This window comes from Panthera tigris, chromosome C1 (assembly GCF_018350195.1).
Source record: "Panthera tigris isolate Pti1 chromosome C1, P.tigris_Pti1_mat1.1, whole genome shotgun sequence".
Lineage (NCBI taxonomy): Eukaryota > Metazoa > Chordata > Mammalia > Carnivora > Felidae > Panthera > Panthera tigris.
This window is the reverse complement of record NC_056667.1, coordinates 68,414,326-68,435,804: the sequence shown is the minus strand read 5'-3', so window position 1 is coordinate 68,435,804 and position 21,479 is coordinate 68,414,326. Positions and strand designations below refer to the sequence as shown.

Here is a 21,479-nt window from a genome sequence, read left to right as displayed (position 1 = left end):
CAAAAATCCAGATTCACCATTTCAAGAAATGGATTTGACTCAAGCAAAAATATCACCTAACATGGCATGCAGATGTTACATTTTCTTTAAGTGAGGCCTGGGATTAAGGGAGTCTGAGTTAAGAATCTGTAATTTTTATGCAAGAAAGTCAATTGCTTTCTTGAAAATGTAGCTCTCAATGTATATTTTGTTCTCAAGGGGAAACTCAGGCATCATTGTGTATTTCCTAAATTAATCCAATTATAATGATTTCTATATTTAACGATGAGCCACAAATGTTTTTAATCATGTCTTTCTCCCTATGGTACAGCTTACATAATACTATTGCACACAAGCTAAAGAACAGCACAAAAATATCCTGTACACCAACAGGATACCTGGCAACACAAGAAATTCAGCCTCAAAACTCAAATCATTCTCTGAGAGGGCAGAAGCCACAGATTTGAAACCAAAGTAAAGTCTGTCATGCTTGTTTTCTTTGGCTTTCTCCACCCAGCCAAAGTGGATAATTCCAATAAAAAGTATTCACCTTGGGGTTTAAAATTATGCCCTTAAAATTAACAGGATAATTACCTACTTTGTATTTCTCCTTTACTCTAAAGACAAAAAGTCTTTGTTCTATGGCTTCCAGGAAAAAATTCTAAGAACTTAATAGAGAAAAAAAAAAGTATCAGGATTGGGACCTTCCTGCATTACCCTGGGTGCCAGCATCAAAAAGCCAGATCTAGCCAGAAAAGAAAAAAGAAAAAAAAAAAAAAAAAAAAGGCCAGATTGAGGACCAGGGGTCCTGGCTTGAAAAACACCAGAAGGCATTTGATGACACTGTTCTATTGTGATTTGTATACACTTGCATAAGAGTCCGATTAAAAAAAATGTATTTTTATCTAGAGGTAGATGGAAATCTATAGAATTAGTTCAGTGTGTTCAATAAGATACTTGGCAAGAACTAACTGGAAATTACAGGGTGAGTTAGGGTGACATCTTAACCATGTGTGCTCATTTGGAAGCACTGGCTCTTTAACTTTTGAATATTCTCCAAAGGGAAACATTGAAGGGGACCATATTAGTTTCCTGGGGCTGCCTTAACAAAGTACCACATATCGGGTTGGCTTAAAGAAGAGAAATGTATTCTCTCACAGTTGTGGAGTCTAGAAGTCCAAAATCAAGTTGCCAGAAGGGCTGAGTCCCTTTGAGGACTGTGAGGAAGAATCTACTCCATGCCTCCCTGCTAGCTTTTGATGATCTTATATATTCCTTGGCTTATGGGGGATGCATTCCCTGTATCAACACAGTCTTCCTTCTGTAGCTATTTGCCTGTGTCAAAACTTCCCCACTTTATATGAACACTAACCATATTGGATTAGAACCCACCCTCATAATCTCATCTTAATTTGCTCATCGGCAAAGACCCTATTTCCAAATAAGGTCATATTCAGAAATACTAGGGGTTAAGACTTAAACATCTTTTGTGGGGGACACGTTCAACCCATAACAGGGATTACACTATTTTCAAAAACACTAAGAATCTATTCATACAGAAGTATGTTTCCCAGAAAAATTACTTTTTCCACTAGGCAACATCACCTCCCCTTGACTGAGTAATATACAGATAGCTCAGTGGTTCTCCATGAGTTGAGCACTGAGGAGAGTAGGTGGTCGGGAGCAGCGACTACATATCATGGAAGAAAGACATACCTACAGATGAGTATCAGAATCAAAACTAAGTGTGTTTTAAAAAACTGTGTTCATATTTGAAACATGAAAAAAATTTTTTCCAATATTAAATATAAAAAGTAAACCTCATCAAAGTATTATTGGTGGGAATAAGTGAAAGATATTTTTAGTACTTCCTTGTCCATGCTCTTCCTCTGGGGGTATTAAAGTATGGTTTGGGAATGGGAGTAGGGTAAGAAGAAGATGACCATGTCTATCAAGGGGAGCAGGCCTCTTTCAGCACCAAGACACCATAAGCAAGACAAGAATTTACTAGCACTATACTCAGACATGCAAAGAGAATAGACTCCTAAGTTCTCTGTTATTAACATCAACTTTCTCATAAATCACCAAATTCTCATAATTACTTTCTCTCTGCTGGGTAGCAAAGGGTACAGAACTAAATATAATGCAACCCAGTAAATTGTGTCTGATTCCATTTGGACCACTTAGTCTGTTCAGTAACAGTTCAGTTTTTCAAATTGCATCCTCTCCCCCTGCCTCTTGCCAGGATGATGTCTGAATACTTTGGGTGGCCAAGGCTGTGATGAAGTTTATACGATCTCAAGGTTCTGTAGATGGAGGAGACCTCAGATACCCTGGTGTCCTCTGGACCCTTTTGCTTGTCTTTTGACTACTGATGACTAAGACCTATTCTGGCATTTTGGAGGGTTGCATGCTGGTCCCAGCCATTAATTTCCAGTCATCATTCCCTCAAAAACAGTAGCCTCTCTGTCTTGATTTCAGTTCCCTGGTGGTCTACCAGTTCTCATAGCACCCCTACATAACCTCACAGAAACCCTGTGACATGTTGGAAATATCCACATATGCAGTATCTCCTGGAGTGGAAATTGGTGATCTACAGTCTGAAAGCCAAATCCAGCCTACTACTTGATTTTATAAATAAAGTTTTGCTGAAACACAGCCACACCCATCCATTTATGTATTGTCTATGGCAGCTTTTGTACTACAACAGCAGAGTTGAGTAGTTGCAACAAAACCCACATGGCCCACAAAGCCTAATATATTTATTACCTGAGTTTTAACAAGAAAAGTTTGCTAATCCCTGTTCTAAATGTTTGTAATCTTTAGTTGTATGCCCAAGAAAGTTATGCTACTACACACACACAAACTCACACATACACACACACATAAACTCACAGCCATGTTCCTGGACTCCTTAACAACATGTAGATCCTTCTTTGATACTCCTTCTTTGAATTTCCTCTCCAAAAAAAGGAAAAGAAAACACAAAGTGTAATTCTTTGCTTTACCTTGGTCTTACTTTTCCCATAACTCTTGAGCACAGGAAAGGGTAGATCTTCTATTTCTTTATTATATCCTGTTATTTTATCTACTCCAGACATATTCAAAACAAAGAAACAAACAAAAAAAACCCTCTACTCTCTAGTAATCCATGTCTGAATCTTGTAAATAAAAGGGCCAAAGGAGTTTGGAAAATGCTTTTCTCTTTTGAGATTGTCTGGATATCACTATTACTGCCTTGTACTCAAAACAGCCAGCCTTGAGATTCAAAGCACATCAATGACCTTATGGGTTCCAGGAATGAACCATTCTCTCTTATTCCCTAAAGGCTTAGGAATAGAATGCTAAAAGGAAACATGATTTAGGCTGACAAATACATTGGTTTAATATCACAAAAGTACTATCACAGTTACATTAATGTGCATGATGATGTTTTACTGCTCTGAGTGATGCCAGATTACAGTGCATGCACCACTCTTAAACTCTAGCATCAAAGGATAAGCATCTATATAAATCTGACTGTATACAAAAATAGAAACTACAGCACCCTCTTACATCAGTACCGCATTCATTCTGGATATTATCTCACTTTGGCATTATCTAGATATTATCTCACAAACTTGGAAAAACTATTTCAAAAACTATCCTTTAAACTTCTTTACTTTTTTTTTTTTTTTTGGTCAAGCAAATGTTTTGTCAACCAGCCTCCCCCTCTACATATATCTCAATAAAAATGAGACTGTTCCTGCTGTTCCAAAAGTCTATGGAGGTAAACAGGGCATTGTGTCATATTTATAACACAGAAGAAATCTTTAGCCAGATAACAAACTTGCATAAACACTTCCTTAAAAGTTGGGGAGCTAGCCAACCTACCAAGTGGGAGATATTTGCAAACTATATATCTATATCTATATCTATATCTATATCTATATCTATATCTATATCTATATCTATATCGTTAATACCCAAAATATATGAAGAACTCATACAACACAATAGCAAAAAAAAAAAGATAACCCAATTTTAAAATGGGCAGAGAATCTAAATAGACATTTTTCTAAAGAAGACATACAGATGCCCAACGGGTACATGAAAAGATGCTCAGTATCACTAATCATCAGGGCACTGCAAATCAAAACCACAATAAAATGTCACCTGTCCCCTGTAGAATTGCTAATATCAAAAAGACAAAAGGGTGCCTAGGTATCTCAGTCTGTTGAGCATCTGACTCTTGATTTCAGCTCAGGTCATGATCCCAGGGTCATGGGATTGAGCCCTGCTTAGAGTTCCATGCTGGGCATGGAGCCTGCTTAAGATTCTCTCTCTCTCCCTCTCTCTCTCTCTCTCTCTCTCTCTCTCTGCCCCTCTCCCCCATTCATGCACGCTCTCTCTCTCTCTCTCTCTCTCTCTTTCTCAAACAATAATTTTTTAAAAAGACAAGAGATAATAAGTGTTGACAAGAATGCAGAGAAAAAGAAACACTTGTGCACTGTTGGTGGAAATGTAACTTGGTGCACCCACTGTGAAAAACAATATATTGTTTAGCCATAAAAAAGAAGGAAATCTTGCTATTTGTAACAACATGGATAGACCTTAAAGCTGTTAGGCTCAATGAAATGTCACACTGAGAAAGACAAATACTACATGATTCCATTTATATGTGTACTCTAAAACAAGCAAGCAAACAAAACCACCAAACTCAGATACGGAGAGCAGATTGGTAGTTGCCTGAGGCATGGTTGGGTAGTGGGCAAAATGGGTGAAGGGGTCAAAAGGTGCAAACTTCCAGTTATAAAATAAATAAGTCCTGGGGATGTCATGTTCAGCATAGTGACTATCTAATAATATTGCATTATATATATTTGAAAGCTGCTAAGAGGGTAAATCTTAAAAGTTCTCAGTACAAGAAAAAAAAACTAACTATGTGTGGTAATAAATCTTAACTAGATTTACTTGGTGATCATTTCAAAATATATACAAATATTGATTCATTACACCTGAAACTGATATTATATGGTAATGATATCTCAATTCTAAAAAAGAAAAAAGCTAGGGAGCCAGAAGAGCTAGAAATACGTGTTTATATGTTTATACTTATATGTAATAAAATAATGAGAGTTCCTGTATTCCTCCAGGAATACCATTAGGTCCTCTACACCCATATATTATTTCATTTATATCTCTTTATCTTATGAAGAAGATATTATTAACTCTACTTAACAAATGAGGAAACTGAAGCCAAGTCACCTTATCGAGTTGCCCATAGTCCTAGAGTAAATGAGAAGGAGAGCCAGGATTGAGCCCAAATCTATTGGATCCTAAAGTATAATCCAAGGAAATGCTTTCCACATTGAGCCCCTACAAGCTACTGACATGTTGATAAGATGTGATGAAACAAATGTTTTAGGGAAAGAGACTCAGAAAGGGTCAACTGATGAGGGAGAGTGAAGGGAAGGCACCTCTGAGTGACGCATAGATTGGGAGCAGATGGCTCTTGATTATTCTTAGGCACTATACGGACACAAAAGCACAATGGCATATCTCCATGGGAAACCGAATTCCTCAGAGTGGGTCTGGCCTTAAGACTTTCTTTTCCTACTACTTTTCTAAGTTATTCATTTCATGCACAAACATTTCCTAAGCTTATTAGGCAACAGTGGCAAACACGGATCCATGATCCTATTCAGCAAATGGAACTCCACTCCTCAGTCACTACCTATCCTTCTACTATGCAAGCAAACAGACCAGCAGTATGTTCATCAGGCAACTCTCCACTAAAGAAACATACACACATACACACAAACATGCACATCAAGAAAGAACAGAAAACCATGATTTGTAGTATTTGCCATTTTTCACAGTATAAATATTTTCCATCATGACCGGTATTCAGCAATCAACATGTCAATCCTTAATGCAGAATTGGGAAAAAAAATACCTTTGGGAGATTGCATGAGCCAGCTCTAGCATACCACTGACTCAAATGGTGTCCTTCTACCTCTCCTGAATTTTCTTACACTTTATACCTCATTTTCTTCTGTTTTTGAAATACCTATGGCTTTAAAGTCAATGGCACACTGATTGAAAGTCTTTATTTTATGGCCATATAATATTCTAGGTTGTATTATAGTAATCCTGACTACATCCAGCCCTAGGATAGGGAACATCAGATTTATTTTTCCATTCTAAGTGTGGCTTCACAGATAGTTTTGTCTATTTGTGCCTGGTATGATGAATGGTTAGTTTTCTTTTAGAGTTAGTTGTCAAACTTCTTAAAGGATAGAGAAAATATCTAATATTTCTTATTTATTTCTCATTGAATACCTAGGAATGTGCTGGTGGTTAATAAATACTTGTTGATTGGTTCTTCTAGGTCATGTTCAGAACTTTTAAGCTACTACAGACTACAAACAGCAGCACCTGTGTGTGTGCTTTGGGAACTTACAGAGCTTGCAAATAATACAGTTTTATTTTGTTATTTCCTTCTGGCCCCACACAGAAGACCTCAGACTTTAAAGCTGAGGTTCTGAGCAACTCACTCTGAACCAAATGTATCCAGGGCTCTTCCTGCCTTTATTCTAAAGTCTGCTCACTGCTTAGTTCCAAACTGCTCTAGGAAGTCTGCTCCATACAGCATGTATAGGAAAAGAAGAACTTGCAGATTCAGGTTGGATCCTCCTTGCTGCAGAAATGAAACTCTAAGGACCTAGTTTTCAAAATTTCAATAGCAGTTTTATTATTTTCCTAAAGAAATGTAGTCTCCACATAATGAGGGATCTTTTCTGGTTTGTTCACCCTTAAATCTCCAGAACCTAGAACACTGTCTGGCATAGAATAGATGTTCAATGAATATAAATGAAAGACAGCATAGCCATGGAAGTGAAAAGAAATAAAAAAGTGAAACAAAATGAAATATTGGGCAAATCACTCCAACATAAAAAATATACAAATGATGTTCCAGTATGAATTTATTTTATAAGTTTGAATCCATAATACTAACTCAGGAAGCCAATCGATAAGAAAATAAGATTACTGGACTATACATGAACCTTTGAAACCAGGCACCACAATTGATGGTTGTAATCTGATTTCAGCATGAGTATCCAATTTATTTCTGCATTTGTTTTGGTTGCACAGGCTACAGAAAATCCTGATTTACACAGATGACGAATGAATTATTTTAACATCTCTCTTTGTAAACTCAGAAATCTTCAATTAAATACATACAGAATCTTGAAAGAGTAGTACGAAATTTGTGTTTGCAATTTGAATAACTAGTAAAATCTCAGAATAGCATTTGATGAATGGTTTTCTCAACAAGTTTAAAATTTCATTGACATATATGAAAACATGTGCATATATACATATATACATATCTTGAAATATGAGACATTCAATAATGTTACTAATTTCATATATTTCAATGCCCATTTCTATCACATATTTACTCAGAGTTTTATAAGAAGCAAATTTACTTTTTTTTATGTTGAATCCAAATTTTAAGTTTCAATTTTATTACAAACTTTACAGGTAGTTGTAAATGAGAATAACATAGCAGGCTAGCATTGTCATTTTGGGTTTCTTCAGCTTATTAAAAATGTCGACAACAAGAGACACAGCAAGCAAAACCATATTTTAAGAGAGGCTTTATTAATGGTGCTATTACCAGGGAGGAAAAAAAAAAGACTTCTTGTCTCATTTGAAAGATTTGTATCAGCGCTTGGCCTTGGCAGAACCAAGTAATTTCAATTTTATATATATATATACTATATATATTATATAGTATATATATATAGTATATATATTATATATACTATATATATATACACATATATGTATATGTATGTATGTATATATATGTGTGGATATGTGTGGATATATATATATATATACATATATATATATCCACACATAATACCAAAAGTTCTGCATTGCAGATAGTACACCTCTAAAATTTGGCGATTTCTATCAGAAAATGAAAGATTGTTTTAAAAGATGCTCATTAATCTGCTTAATAGCAAATGACTGTCTACTCAATACACCACAATTATTTGAACTCATTTTGGCAACTGCTCCTATACTGCAAATCCTATAGTTTTTCCCGCCCTTACTTTCTCAATGAGCTAATTGCAACACTGATCCATTTTTGACAACTGATTTTATAGAACCTTTTTAAATTAAAATAAAACTTAAACACTTTTCCCTGTTGTATGTCCTTCAAGGATTTTACTCAGTAAATATATACCATTTGTGTTTACTCATTTGGTCCTATCTTACTGAAAAAAAAAATTGGTATAATGCATAGTGTTCATACCTTGAAACAGTTGAATTGCAATGGTTTCACATAATTCACTTTTTGAAATAAACAATTCTTCATGAGCAGCTTCTTAGTATCTTTTTCACACAGTATTTTAAAGGAATGGCAATAAGTGTATATTCACTGCTTGCTCATTCACCATGACTGTAGCAAAATCAATAGCAGAGGGTTGAATGAGTGTTTTCCTGATATCTTGTGCCTTTCCTCTTACTTACGTGATGACTTCAAATGGTGCTATAAATACTTTTTTATTGACCGATTTACATTTTCAAGCATACTTTTTCAAGAACATTAAATGGTGGTTCAAATCGTACTAAAAGATGTTGGAAGACTTATGTTTATAGTCAACCTTTATTCCAGAACTTCAGAACATGTCAGAATTCACAGAATAAAGAACTTTGCAAAATTTAATTTCACAAACACAATGAGGACTTTGTATAGAGGGCACTAGATTTGGGGCTGGTATAACTTGACTTGTGTCATCTGATCCTTATAATTTTCATGGAATTAACCATGAAATTCTATTTTCTTTTGAAACTTCCTGTTTTTAATTAGTGATGTCTAGTTTGAACAGCAATTATCCCACCCCAATTTTAACAATTACACTTGTGTGTATATTTAATTTAGGCAGGTAACATCTGACACTTTGTTAGTAAAATATGGTCATGATGCAGTGTGTAGAGTTCACCTGTTACTGCACAATTGTCTAATAAGCCATGATAAGAGCGTGAGGGAGCAGATGTGCCTGAGCTTTGCCTGGCATTTACTGGAGCACAGCACACATGTGCTGAACTAGTGAACTCACTCATATCATTTTACATGAGCAGGCATGTACAGGCTTGAATTCAAGGAAAGACCAGAGAAAAGCTCCAGCCTTCCTGGTAAATTACATGTTTGGAGGAAGGTCCAATATATGTGTAAATAAACAAAAGGAACCAGAGCACAAAATCTTCATGAAAACAAGTTAAACCCTGTGTACATGGTTTGATAGTCTCTAAAATGCTAAAAATTGATAGTCTCTAAAGTGCTAAAAATTGGCAAATACGTGATAGAGTCTGTTGTTTTTGTTTTGGGTTTTTGCTGTGGTTTTGGCTACAGCTTTTAAAATAATGAAGTATAATTTTAGATGAATTAAACGTGAAACTCAATAGAAGCATCTTGTAGAAAATGCAGGTTTCACAGAAAGCAGTTTGAAAGTTACTGAGATCTCAAAAATGCCTGGCCCACTAGAAGACATGGTCAAAATGTTTGTCAACATTTCCCAAGTAAAATCCCAAGTACAATCACCTGCTGAGAACAGGAGTAAGGAGAATGGAAGGCCAAGAAAAGGAAGCTGGAAGGGAGAGAAAAACAGGTATGGAGGGGAGAGGGAAGGAGGAAGGGTATGGAGGAAAGGAGGGAAGGAGGGAGGATAAGGGGAAGGCAAGGAAGGAGAAAGGAGAGAAAGAAGAGAAAGAATGGGTCTTGAACTGGTGCTCTGTGATTGGTCATCTTTACATTCTCCTCAATGTCTGCCTCTACTGCTTCTGAAGCCTCCCTCTCATACTGTCCACCTCCCACTAGGCCTGCTCTTTGTCAAAGCCTGCATACCCTGACCTCTGCTTGTAGAAGCAGACCCCACTGTATTGTGCTTTGCAGACACTGCGTTTTTTACAAATTGAAGGTTTGTGGCAACCATGCATCCAACAAATCCACTAGCAACAACTTTTCCAACAGATTTGCTCACTTTGTGTCTCATGTCACAGATTGGTAATTCTCACGATATTTCTAATGTTTTCATTATTATTATATTTGCTATGCTGATCTGTGATCAGTGATCTTTGACGTTACTATTGTAATTGCTTCTGGGCTCCACAACCATCCCATGTAAGACAGCAAACTTAGCTGATAAATACTGTGTATGTTTTGACTATTCTCCTAACTGGCTGTTGCCCTATCTCTCTCCCTCTCTTCAGGCCCTCCTATTCCTTTTGACACAATAATACTGAAATTAAGCCAATTAATACCTTTACGATGGCCTCTAAGTGTTCAACTGAGAGGAAGAATTGCATGTCTTTCACTTTCAATCAAAAGCTGGATATGAGTAAGCTTAATGAGGAAGGCATGTTTAAAGCCAAGGTAGGCTGAAAGCTCGGCCTCTTGCACCAGTTAGTCAAGTTATAAATGCTAAGGAGAAGTTCTTGAAGGAAATCAAAAGTGCTACTCCAGCAAACACATGAATTGAAAAACAGCCGTACTGCTGATATGCAGAGAGTTTTAGCGGTCTAGATAGATGAAACCAGCCACAACATTCCCTTAAGCCAAATCCTAATCCAGAGCAAGGAAGGGCCTAACTCTCTTCGATTCCAGGAAGGCTGAGAGAAGTAAGGAAGCTGCAGAAAAAATGTTGGAAGCCAGCAGAGGCTGTGTCATGAGGTTTAAGGAAAGAAGCTTCCTCTGTGAAGCAATGCAAAGAGAAGCAGCAAGTGCTGATATCAAAGCTGCAGTAAGTTATCCAGAAGATCTAGCTAATTAATGAAGGTGGCTACACTAAACAACAGATGTTCAATGTACACAAAATAGCCTTATGCTGGAATAAGATGCCATCTAGGACTTTTCATACCCAGAGAGGAGAAGTCAATGCCTGGCTTCAAAGCTTCATAAGGACAGGTTGACTCTCTTGTTAGGACTAATGCAGCTGATGACTTTAAATTGAAGCCAGTGATCATTTACCATTCTGAAAATCCTAGAATCCTTAAGAACTATGCTAAATCTACTCTTCTTATGCTCTATAAATGAAGCAACAATGCCTGGATGACAGCACATCTGTTTACAACATGCTTTACTCAAAATGTTAAGCCCACTGTTGAGAACTACTGCTCAGAAGAAAAGATTCCTTTCAAAATATTACTGTTCATTGACAATGAACCTAGTCATCCAAGAGCTCTGATGGAGATGTACCACAAGATCAATGTTGTTTTCACCATGACTGCTAACACAACATCCATTCTGCAGCCCATGATCCATTTCAACTTTTAAGCCTTATTATTTAAGAAATACATTTCTTTTTTTTTTTTAATGTTTATTTTTGAGAGAGAGACAGAGTGTGAGTGGGGGAGGAGTAGAGAGAGAGGGAGACACAGAATCTGACACAGGCTCCAGGCTCTGAGCTGTCAGCACAGAGCCCGATGAGAGGCTCGAACTCACAGACTGTGAGATCATGACCTGAGCTGAAGTCGGACGCTTACCGACTGAGCCACCCAGGCGACCCAAGAAATAACATTTCTTAAGTCTATATCTGCCATAGATAGTGATTCTGCTGATGGATCTTGGCAAAGTCAACCCGTCTGGAAAGGATTCACCATTATAGATGTCACTAAGAACATCTGCGATTCATGGAAAGAGGTCAAAATATCAACATTAACAGTAGTTGGGAAGAAGTTGATTCCAGCCCTCCTGGGTGACTTTGAGGGGGTTCAAGACTTCAGCAGAGACAGTAAGTGTAGATGTGGTGGAAAGAGCAAGAGAACTAGAATTAGAAGTGGAGCCTGAACATGTGACTGGATGGCTGCAATCTCATGATCAAACTTACGTGGATAAGAAGTTGCTTCTTATGGATGAACAAAGAAAGTGGTTTCTTGAGATGGAATGTACTCCTGCTGAAGATGCTGTGAAGACTGTTGAAATGACAATAGAGGATTCAGAATATTATATACATGTAGGTGATAAAGCCGTGGTAGGGTTTGAGAAGACTGACTCCAATTTGGAAAGAAGTTCTACTGTGGGTAAAATGCTATCAAACAGTCTCACATGCTAGACAAAAAATATTTTTGAAAGGAAGAGTCAATTAATATAGCAAACTTAATAATTCTCTTATTTTAAGAAATTGTAACAGCCACCGCAACCTTCAGCAACCACTGCCTTCATCAGTCAGCAGCCATTAACACTGAGGCAAGACCCTTCCCTCCAAAAAGATTATGGTTCTCTGAAGCAAGCCTCCAATGATACTTAACTAAAGTATTCTTTAGTTAAGGTATAAACATTGTTTTTTCAGACATGATGCTATTGCACATTTAATAGACTATAATATACTGTAAACATAATTTCTATATGCACTGGCAAACCAAAAAATTCATTTGACTCACTTTATTGCAATATTTGCTTTATTGCAGTGGTCTGGAACTAAACCTGCAATATTCTGGAGATATGCCTGTAATTTTCCTTCCCATAACTCTTAGGCACTTCATGAATAACATTTGTCTTTACCCCCAGAGGACCAAACAGAAGAAAGCATGATGCTGTATGCTGTGTTGGACTGGTGTGGGACTAAATTTTTATGAAGTTTCAATTAGCCATGCCAATATTAAGCATGACATGTTTGGTTTCCTGAATCCAGGACTACAGGAAATATTCATTAAACAAATGCTTCTTGAGCACCTGTTGTGTGGCAATGAGTGTTAAAAAAAGATTGCAATCAACATTTATCAGCCACTTACTATGTGCCAGGCACTGTGTTAAGTGCATTCCATACATAATCTTTTCACTTTTCACAACACTATGAGATAGGAAATATAATCCTCTTTTCTCATATGGGAAAACTTTGGTTTAAAAACATTAATAGCCTAAAGTCAAACAGTTGGTAACGGGATAGGAAGAGATTTCAAACTATATCTAAATGACACAAATTCTATGTTAATAACTCAAAACCCACAACTCTTCCTTCAAATGCATAATCTTTAGCTCACTGTATCTCTGACCAATTAATTTTTCAGGAGTTAAATTTTCCATCTGACTTCGTCCACTGTTACAGGCTATAATTTATTTTCAAAAATGCTTTTCTGTATTATCATTTCAACTGTATACTTTACCTGCCCAATGTAGCAGAAAGGACATAGAGACATGATTTTTTTTTTTTTAAAAGACCGACAGATTTCAGACTGTATTCTTAAAACCCAGGATTTTAAAACCCTGCAATTATAACAGTACTCTGAAATCAACAGGAAACTTTCATCTGCATCTGTGCTTCACCAGAAAAATCCTGAACTTTTTTCAAGTTTGAATATTCAAGTAAAAGTTCTGCCAAGCAATACTGGGAAAGCGAAGGAACTGTAGATTAGCTAGATCTCTCTCTCTCTCTCAGCAGGAAATGCACATGTGTACACAGGAAGATAGTTGTCTGCGTGTGCATGCACACATACACACACATGTACACACAGTCTGCACTCTGGTTCTCATTCCCTCACTCAGCTTTCTCTATGACAAGATCCTCTCCCGCCTGCTTCTTTAATCCAGGGAAAGCTTTCTAAGTGACCTCCACACAGTAGAACATTGCCAAGGTTAACCAATAGATTCAAATACTCCCCATTATCTCCATATATCCAGCAGTCAGAGACACTGTGAGTTTCCTTTTCCCTTCTCAGACAGACATCCTTTACACAATCATTTGTAAGCATTTTCCACAGTGTTTCCTGTTAGGCAGAGATTGAGCTCCTGAAATTGATCAGCAGACAAGTCAATCCTTAGAGCTGTGGTTATTAACTGTGTCTCTCCTTTAGTTGAAATCATAGGTGGATAGTATTTTCAAAGTGGGAGAAGATTCTGTCCAGCCCCCTTATTTCACAGATGAAGAAACTATGGCTCATTATAGCTGAGAGAGGTAAAACACTAGGAATAGTCAAGATCACACAACGAAGCTGCTGGAATTAGCATCCGGTACTGCAAGCAGAGCTAATATATTCAGCAGTCCACCCCTCCACACACAGTGTAGTGCCTGTGGCATACCACCCACAATGACTGAAATGCTATCTTTACTATTAATACATAGGTCTATAACCTGACTCTTATGCATTAGCTCTTTTATCAGACAACCAACTGGCAGCTACTTGAGCAAATGAATTCTGTGTCTCATTTTGTAAAATGATTTCATCCTTCCTTTATTATTCTATGATGGATATTCTTTCACATTCATATTACTCTGGCATGATACACTCATGCTGTTTTATGAAAAAAAAATCCACGCTTTAGAATAGACTATTATTATACAATCTTGATATAACCAGTGTCACCTCATATAATGAATGAGTTAATAAAGTGCACAAAATGATTGCTTCTCTTCCCCATTGTCTGTATATCAGAGTTGAGGCTGCTACAAATACATATAATACAATAATTATTATTATGTTCTATTTTCAAAATATACTGAAGGCTTAACAACTACTGATGAGCAAATCTCAAGGGGTTGGAGTTGCAAACTCTTTAGACCAAAAAAAAAAAAAAAAAAAAAAAATTCAGACTTCTCATAAAATCCTTATGGTTCTTTAGTCTCCACAGATAGAAAAATTCTGTAATAACATTTTTCTTTCTATTTCTGGCATATATGATTAAGATCATTGCCTAGGCTGAGTTATTAGCTTAAATCCTATTCTCTCCAAACCCTCATTGTTGAAATTTGTGCTTCAGTCAACAATCACAACACTATTTTGTGGTCTTTAAACTTTCAAGAGAATACTATTGTTTTGACACACAGACTAGTATTTTTCTGGCTTATATCCTAGCTTTGTAGGGCCTGTATTTCACACCTGAGACAAAATTTTTCCTTCTATCTTTTAATACTATCTTTTTTTAATCCAATGACAGATAATTTATGTAATTTTTCACAGACCACTAATCCACATTGAAGTAGAAACATTTTCTCAACTAATTAGCATATACGCAGCAGGAATGGGAAATTACCTTCTTAAAAGTTGAATCCAGGTAAGCCTGGACTTACCTAGTTCGTGGGTCGAATATCAAATAGTAATGTTGCCACTTATGCCTAATGTTGTAAAAATGCAACATCATAATACATTCTTACTAACAAAATCATAAAATATCATAAACTGGATATGTTGGCCAACTATTTTCTCTCATCTTTAGTATTCTTTCTAGGTCCTTCTCCTTAGGCTCTCTTCTGTGCATCTTCCCATTCCTTAACAAATATTTATGGTCCAGACACTATGGCAGGCACTAGAAATATGAAGGCAAATAAGTTAAAGCACATCTCCCCACTTCTATCATTTCTCAACATGTCATTTCTCAGTGTCATTTCTCTCTCCCATATACATGCACTCTCTCTCTCTCCTATACACAAACACACACACACAATTGTCACAAACTCAGCTGCAGGTCAATTCTCTCTAAAAAGGTAATTTTGATAACTGCTGCCAGGGAACTCAGCCACACACTCTAGGAATTCAGCAAATTCCCTGCTGACTCAATCTGAAGAGATACTTTGTGGCCCGGCTATGGTTTCTGGTTAAGACCCTGCCTGAGAAGTCTCCTTGAAGCACACAGGACTTCAGTTCTTGCCTTGCCAAGCCATCTAGATAAATCCACTCTCCAGCTCTATTTGCAACATCCCTCAAAGGGATTGCATGAAAATTATGTGTTCTTCCACTCTACCCTCCATGGGAGGGAAATTTGGGGGGAGTCAAGTCCTATCTTTGCCTACACAAATGAAATTCTGACTCTTCTACTGTTCTCATGTGCCTGTATGTCTCTCCCAAATTCCAAACAAGACCTCTCTGCTTTAGATTTTTCTCTCAGCCCTGCTGAGGTTTCTATCTTGCTGTTATCTTCCCATCCCCTCCTATGAAGTCCCAGATCCCGGAAGAACCTAAGCATGTTCCAGCTCCAGTCCCACCAAATCTCTCCCTTGCTCAAGGCTCTAACTCTCAGCCTTAGGAACTCTCTATTCTCATAGGCAGTGGGAACTCCTCTTACATCATATCTTGAGTTGTAGCCACCTAAGGCTTAAAATAAATCCTACGCTCAGACCTGCTCCAATCTGGACTCATTACTCTCTAGTCCTCCTGTTCAGCTAGGATTTCACTTCCTGATTCTCCTGTATTGGATTTCCCTGTTTTCTAAATTCTGTGACTTTTTTTTTTTTAATTTTTCTATCACTGAGCTGAAACAGCTTTTAGTATATTTCTTAGAGAATTTGTTTCTGAGAATTTGCAGGCCTGAAAATGTCTTCATTCCAACTCTCACACCTGATTGTTAGTTTATTTCTTCTTATGTGGGACAAAAATTCTTTTCCTTCTATACATCAAAAGATTTTTTTCTCCATTATCTTCCAGCTTCAAGTGTTGCTAATGAGGAATCAAATACTATTTTCCCTAATCCTTTACGTCACTTGTTTCTCTGTGTGAGCTTCTAGGCTCTTTTCTTCATCTCTGGGTGTGGCAGTGGCTCTAGCTGCTCCTTAATTAAATTCAGTCTTCTGTTCTTCATTGAGTAGCAGGAGCTCAAATATTCAACAGGCACAGGGCAGCCCAAACTGAGGACTGTAATTCCCATGCTTCCTATATAGGCGGGATGATCCTGTGACCAACTTTGGGCCAACTGGATGTGAGCAGAAATTATATACAGCTTCTGGAGTGGGCCCTAAAAAGGGGGAGGGAGGCAGGAATGGCCTCACTTTCCCTTTCTCTTCTTCCTGCTGGTTGTGACATAGATGTGATGGTGAGGGCTCAAGCAGCCATCAAACCAAGAGAGTAAACCACATTTTAAGGATGGCAGAGCAAAAGGTAAAAGAAGCTTGAGTTCTCCATACCATGAAGCAGCATACTACTCGTGTTTGGACTAATATATGAGAGACAAATAAATTTCCATTTTATTTTAGCCACTATTGTTTTAGCCTTTGCAGTAAAAGAAAAGAAAAACAGCATCCTAAGTAATATTTCTGTTCTCATAAATTTATTCATGGTCATTGATATAAGCACTTGGTAGACCCTTTCAACATGGAGACATTTCTTTAACAATAGTGAAATCTATCTTTGTGTGTGTGTGTGTGTGTGTGTGTGTGTGTATATATATATATATTATAGTTTCCTCCCCTCTATTTTCTGTTTCTCTCTCTCTGGAACTGGATGTTGGATCTCCTTAATTGGTCTTACAATTTTCTTAGTTATCCACCCCCTCCATTTTCCATCTTTATCGTTTTGTTCTAATTGCAGAGCAATGTACTCAATTTTATCTTTACAGACGATTGAATTTTTATGTAAAAAATTTTTTAATGTTCTTATTTATTTTTGAGAGACAGAGAGAGACACAGTGTAATCAGGGGAGGGGCAGAGAGAGAGAGAAGGAGACACAGAATCCCAAGCAGGCTCCAGGCTCTGGGCTGTCAGCACAGAGCCCCACGCGGGGCTTGAACTCACAAGTCATGAGATCATGACCTGAGCCAAAGTCAGACGCTTAACCAACTGAGCCACCCTGGTGGCCTGTGAACTTTTATTTTAAATGTTATATATCTAAAATCTCTTTCCTTTTCTTTTATTGTTTTATTTTTAGAATCCTGTTTTGCTTCTAAGAGAATATCTTTGGTTGTTTTTCTGAGACTATTATGGCAGAGTCTCTTTTGAAGTGTTTTCTGCTTCCTTTGCTGTTTTGCTTCCTAAAAGTTCTACTTTACAGATTATTTTTTTTTCTTTCACGTCAGAGACTTTCCTCCATTAGCTGTTGACCGTATCTGCACATTTTTTTTAATGTTTATTTATTTTGGTGGAGAGAGAAAGAGAAAGGGAGCAGGGCAGAGAGAGAGGGGGAGAGAGAATCCCAAGCAGACTCCACACTGTCAGTACAGAGCCCAATGCAGGGCTCAATCTCACCAACTGGGAGATCATGACCTGAGCCAAAACCAAGAGTTGGATGCTTAACCAACTGAGACACCCCCCCCCAGGTGCCCCCATTTTTATATGTTTAAGAGTAAGATACTTAAAACACTCATGGAAGTTCTATGTGTTAGGGCAGGTCTTGTTAAGTGTTGAACCTTGAGTGACAAGCTTAATTTTTTTGTGGAAGGTCCCACCAATGTCAAGATTTAAAGATTATCATCTATTCTTTTAGAGCCATTCTGCTTCCTCAGAGAAATTCTCTCCAGATTTTTACCTGGGGATAGGAAATAAGAGGAGGTGTCCTTTGGACTCTCTGCATTCTAGAAGATGAAAGAAGGAGAAAGAGATTGAGAGAGCATCAGAACAAATTCACAAGCTAGTTACCCCACCTTTTATTTTTTTTAATGTTTACTGAGAGAGGGAGAAAGGGGGGAGGGACAGAGAGATAGGGAGAGAGAGAATCCCAAGCAGGCTCTGTACTGCGCAGAGCATGATGTGGGGCTCAATTTCACAAACCGTGAGATCATGACCTGAGCTAAAATCAAGAGTCTGATGCTTACTGAACCACCCAGGCACCCCTATCCAATCTTTTAATATGCAGATGTCAATCCGTCATCCTATTTTTATCACCCTATCCTCAACTGGGTCTGGAGTACCTGAAATCAGACATGTTCTAGTCCAGTTTTGAAAGAGGTTGAACCTCTAGTCATGAGTAGAAATTTTAGGCTGGCCTAGAGGTGTGGTCGGGGCATGGAGAGTCAGAATCAAGGTCAGTGGATGGGACTATGATGGCAAGGTGACCCAGAGAGCCTAACTGTTTCACATGAAGACCCTCTGTGTTCATTGTCATGCCTCTTTCATGTCTCTCCTCCATTCTGGAGTTCTGCAGAATCCTCTGCTACCCCTTACCTAAATCAGACTCTGTCTCCTCAATCCTCTATCTCCCCCAAATTCATTTTCTACTATTCCCCTCTCTTCTATATTTCCATGTGTTTGTGTGCCTTTCTTCCCCTCCCCCTCCCCCTCCCTTCCCCTCCCCCCTCCCTTCTCCTCCCCTTCTTCCTCCTCCTCCCCCTTCTTCTTCTTCTTCTTCTTCTTCTTCTTCTTCTTCTTCTTCTTCTATAATTTCTTTACTTGTGCTAGGCACACATGGTCTTTCAGTTAAACTGTCCTCCTGAACCTAAAGTTACTATCTAATCAGAGAAGTTGATAGAAACATGTCTGCCTCTCTACCCTATGACCCAGCAATAGCACTGTTAGGAATTTACCCAATGGATACAGGAGAGCTGATGCATAGGGGCACTTGTACCCCAGTGTTTATAGCAGCACTTTCAACAATAGCCAAATTATGGAAAGAGCCTAAATGTCCACCAACTGACGAAAGGATAAAGAAGATGTGGTTTATATACACAGTGGAATACTACTTGGCAATGAGAAAGAATGAAATCTAGCCATTTGTTGCAATGTGGGTGGAATTGGAGAGTATTATGCTAAGTGAAATAAGTCAGGCAGGAAAAGACAGATAACATGTTTTCACTCATATGTGGTTCCCGAGAAACTTAACAGAGAACCATGGGGGAGGGGAAGGGGGGGAAAGTTACAGACAGGGAGGGAGGCAAACCGTAAGAGACTCTTAAATACTGAGAACAAACTGAGGGTTGATGGGGGGTGGGGGAGAGGGGAAAGTGGGTGATGGGCATTGAGGAAGGCATATGTTGGGATGAGCACTGGGTATTGTATGGAAACCAATTTGACAATAAATTATATTTAATAAAAAGAAAGAAAGAAAGAAAGAAAGAAAGAAAGAAAGAAAGAAAGAAAGAAAGAAAGAAAGAAAGAAAGAAAACATGTCTGCCTCTCTGGAATGCCCTGATGCAATGAAAACTCTCATTTGGTCTTCCAAAGGACAGACCTTGTCTTTGCTGGGTGTCATTAAAGGAAATTCACATTCTCTGGTAAACAGAAATTAGTCCTAGGAGATGACAACTTAACAGTTATATGCCATTGGAAAGCCACCAACACTTAATTTCTGTTAGTATACAACCTTTTTATCATAAGCCACTGAAAGCTTCTACCTCATTTTACCCACTGCGATGATTCAGAAAAATCTGCCTTTGAGTCTTTTCTGAGGTGTTTTGTTTTGTTTTAAAACGTCTTTCAAGCAACATTCTCTTTGTTTCCATTGGGTCACTCTGGATATTATTTTACCTATTGTTCTTGTCTTAATTATTCAATTATGTTTATTTTAATTGTACATATCCTGAACCCCATTCCAGGTCACACACTCAGCTGGTTTTCATCATGATGTGGAGCTATGCTACCACATTTGCCTGTCCTGACCCTATCCATTCCAGAAATCATGACTTTTCTCTGCTCCTCTCCTCTAACCTTCCTCCCTCAAATTGGCTTCTGACTCCCTTGGAGTTCAGTCAGCTTTTCATTCCAGTTGGAAAAATGTCAGCATTATTACTCAGATACTCATTTGAAAACTTCACTCCTGAGAAAGAGATTTTTTTTTCCCTCTTAACACTGTGACAGGAAATAGAACACTGAGCCTGTCCAAGGCAGGAACGACATAGGAACTAGGCCTAGTGCCACAATCGTTCTGTCACTTCTGATGAAGCTCAGCCTTCCACAATTTAGGCACTTTTGTAGCAGAGACAGATTCCAAAGTCTACCCCAGACCTGAAAATCATTTATGGTCTACTCAGCTTGCCCTGATGAATGTCAATGCCCTAGTCTTCAATTCTTTCTTAAAATAGTTCTAGATGACAAAAATGCACACTGCATGTCTGCAAACCCCAGGCATGTAAGATTCCAAATATGTAAGTCAAATATGACAACTTTTCCAGGTTGGCCAAAGAAGACTAATGAGGTGAAAATAGCAGACAAAGGGACTAAGCACAAGGGGAGATAGGTTTTTTACTTTAGCTCATTAAAGTCCCATGCCGCTATCCTATTACCAAATTATGAATAGGTTATCAGACGTGGCAGGATGCATTTTAAAGCTCCCACACTCTGGATTCAGATGTGTCTGAATTTGTTTCCCAACTCTGCCTCTGAGGAACTGTGTGACATCGAACGAGGTATTTAAGTTCTGGAAATAGCCATCTCTTCATCAGCTATCCTATTAGTCATAGCTACTTGGAAGCTGATTTTGAGAAGTCATTGAAAAAAAATATGCATTAATGGAAAAATATGCAAAGCAGATAGACTGATGCAACATTAAGTACCCAATATGTATTTATGACATTAACATCATAAACATAGCATCATTGTCTCTTTTAATTCTTGGAGGTTGCCAAAAATTATTCTAAGTGTCAGTGAGGAAAAACAAAACAAATCATCAAAGTAGGGCCTTATAAGAAAGAATACGGTATGCTGACACTGACCTGCAACCTTACTTGTACCAGTACAACCATTTTTATCTTTAAAATGTTGCATAATAATCATGAATATATTGGGCAGAAGTCAAATATGTTTGATTTTTAAAAGAAAGTAATATAGCAGCTTTCATAGGAGTTAGAGATTACAAATTCTGTCAC

At 37.8% G+C, this 21,479-nt stretch overlaps 1 long non-coding RNA gene across 1 annotated transcript in view; it reads right to left on the bottom strand.

The window, feature by feature from the left end:
* LOC122241469 overlaps positions 1-21,479 on the bottom strand; it is a 173,200-nt gene that overhangs the window by 28,132 nt on the left and 123,589 nt on the right. The window lies entirely within an intron of this gene.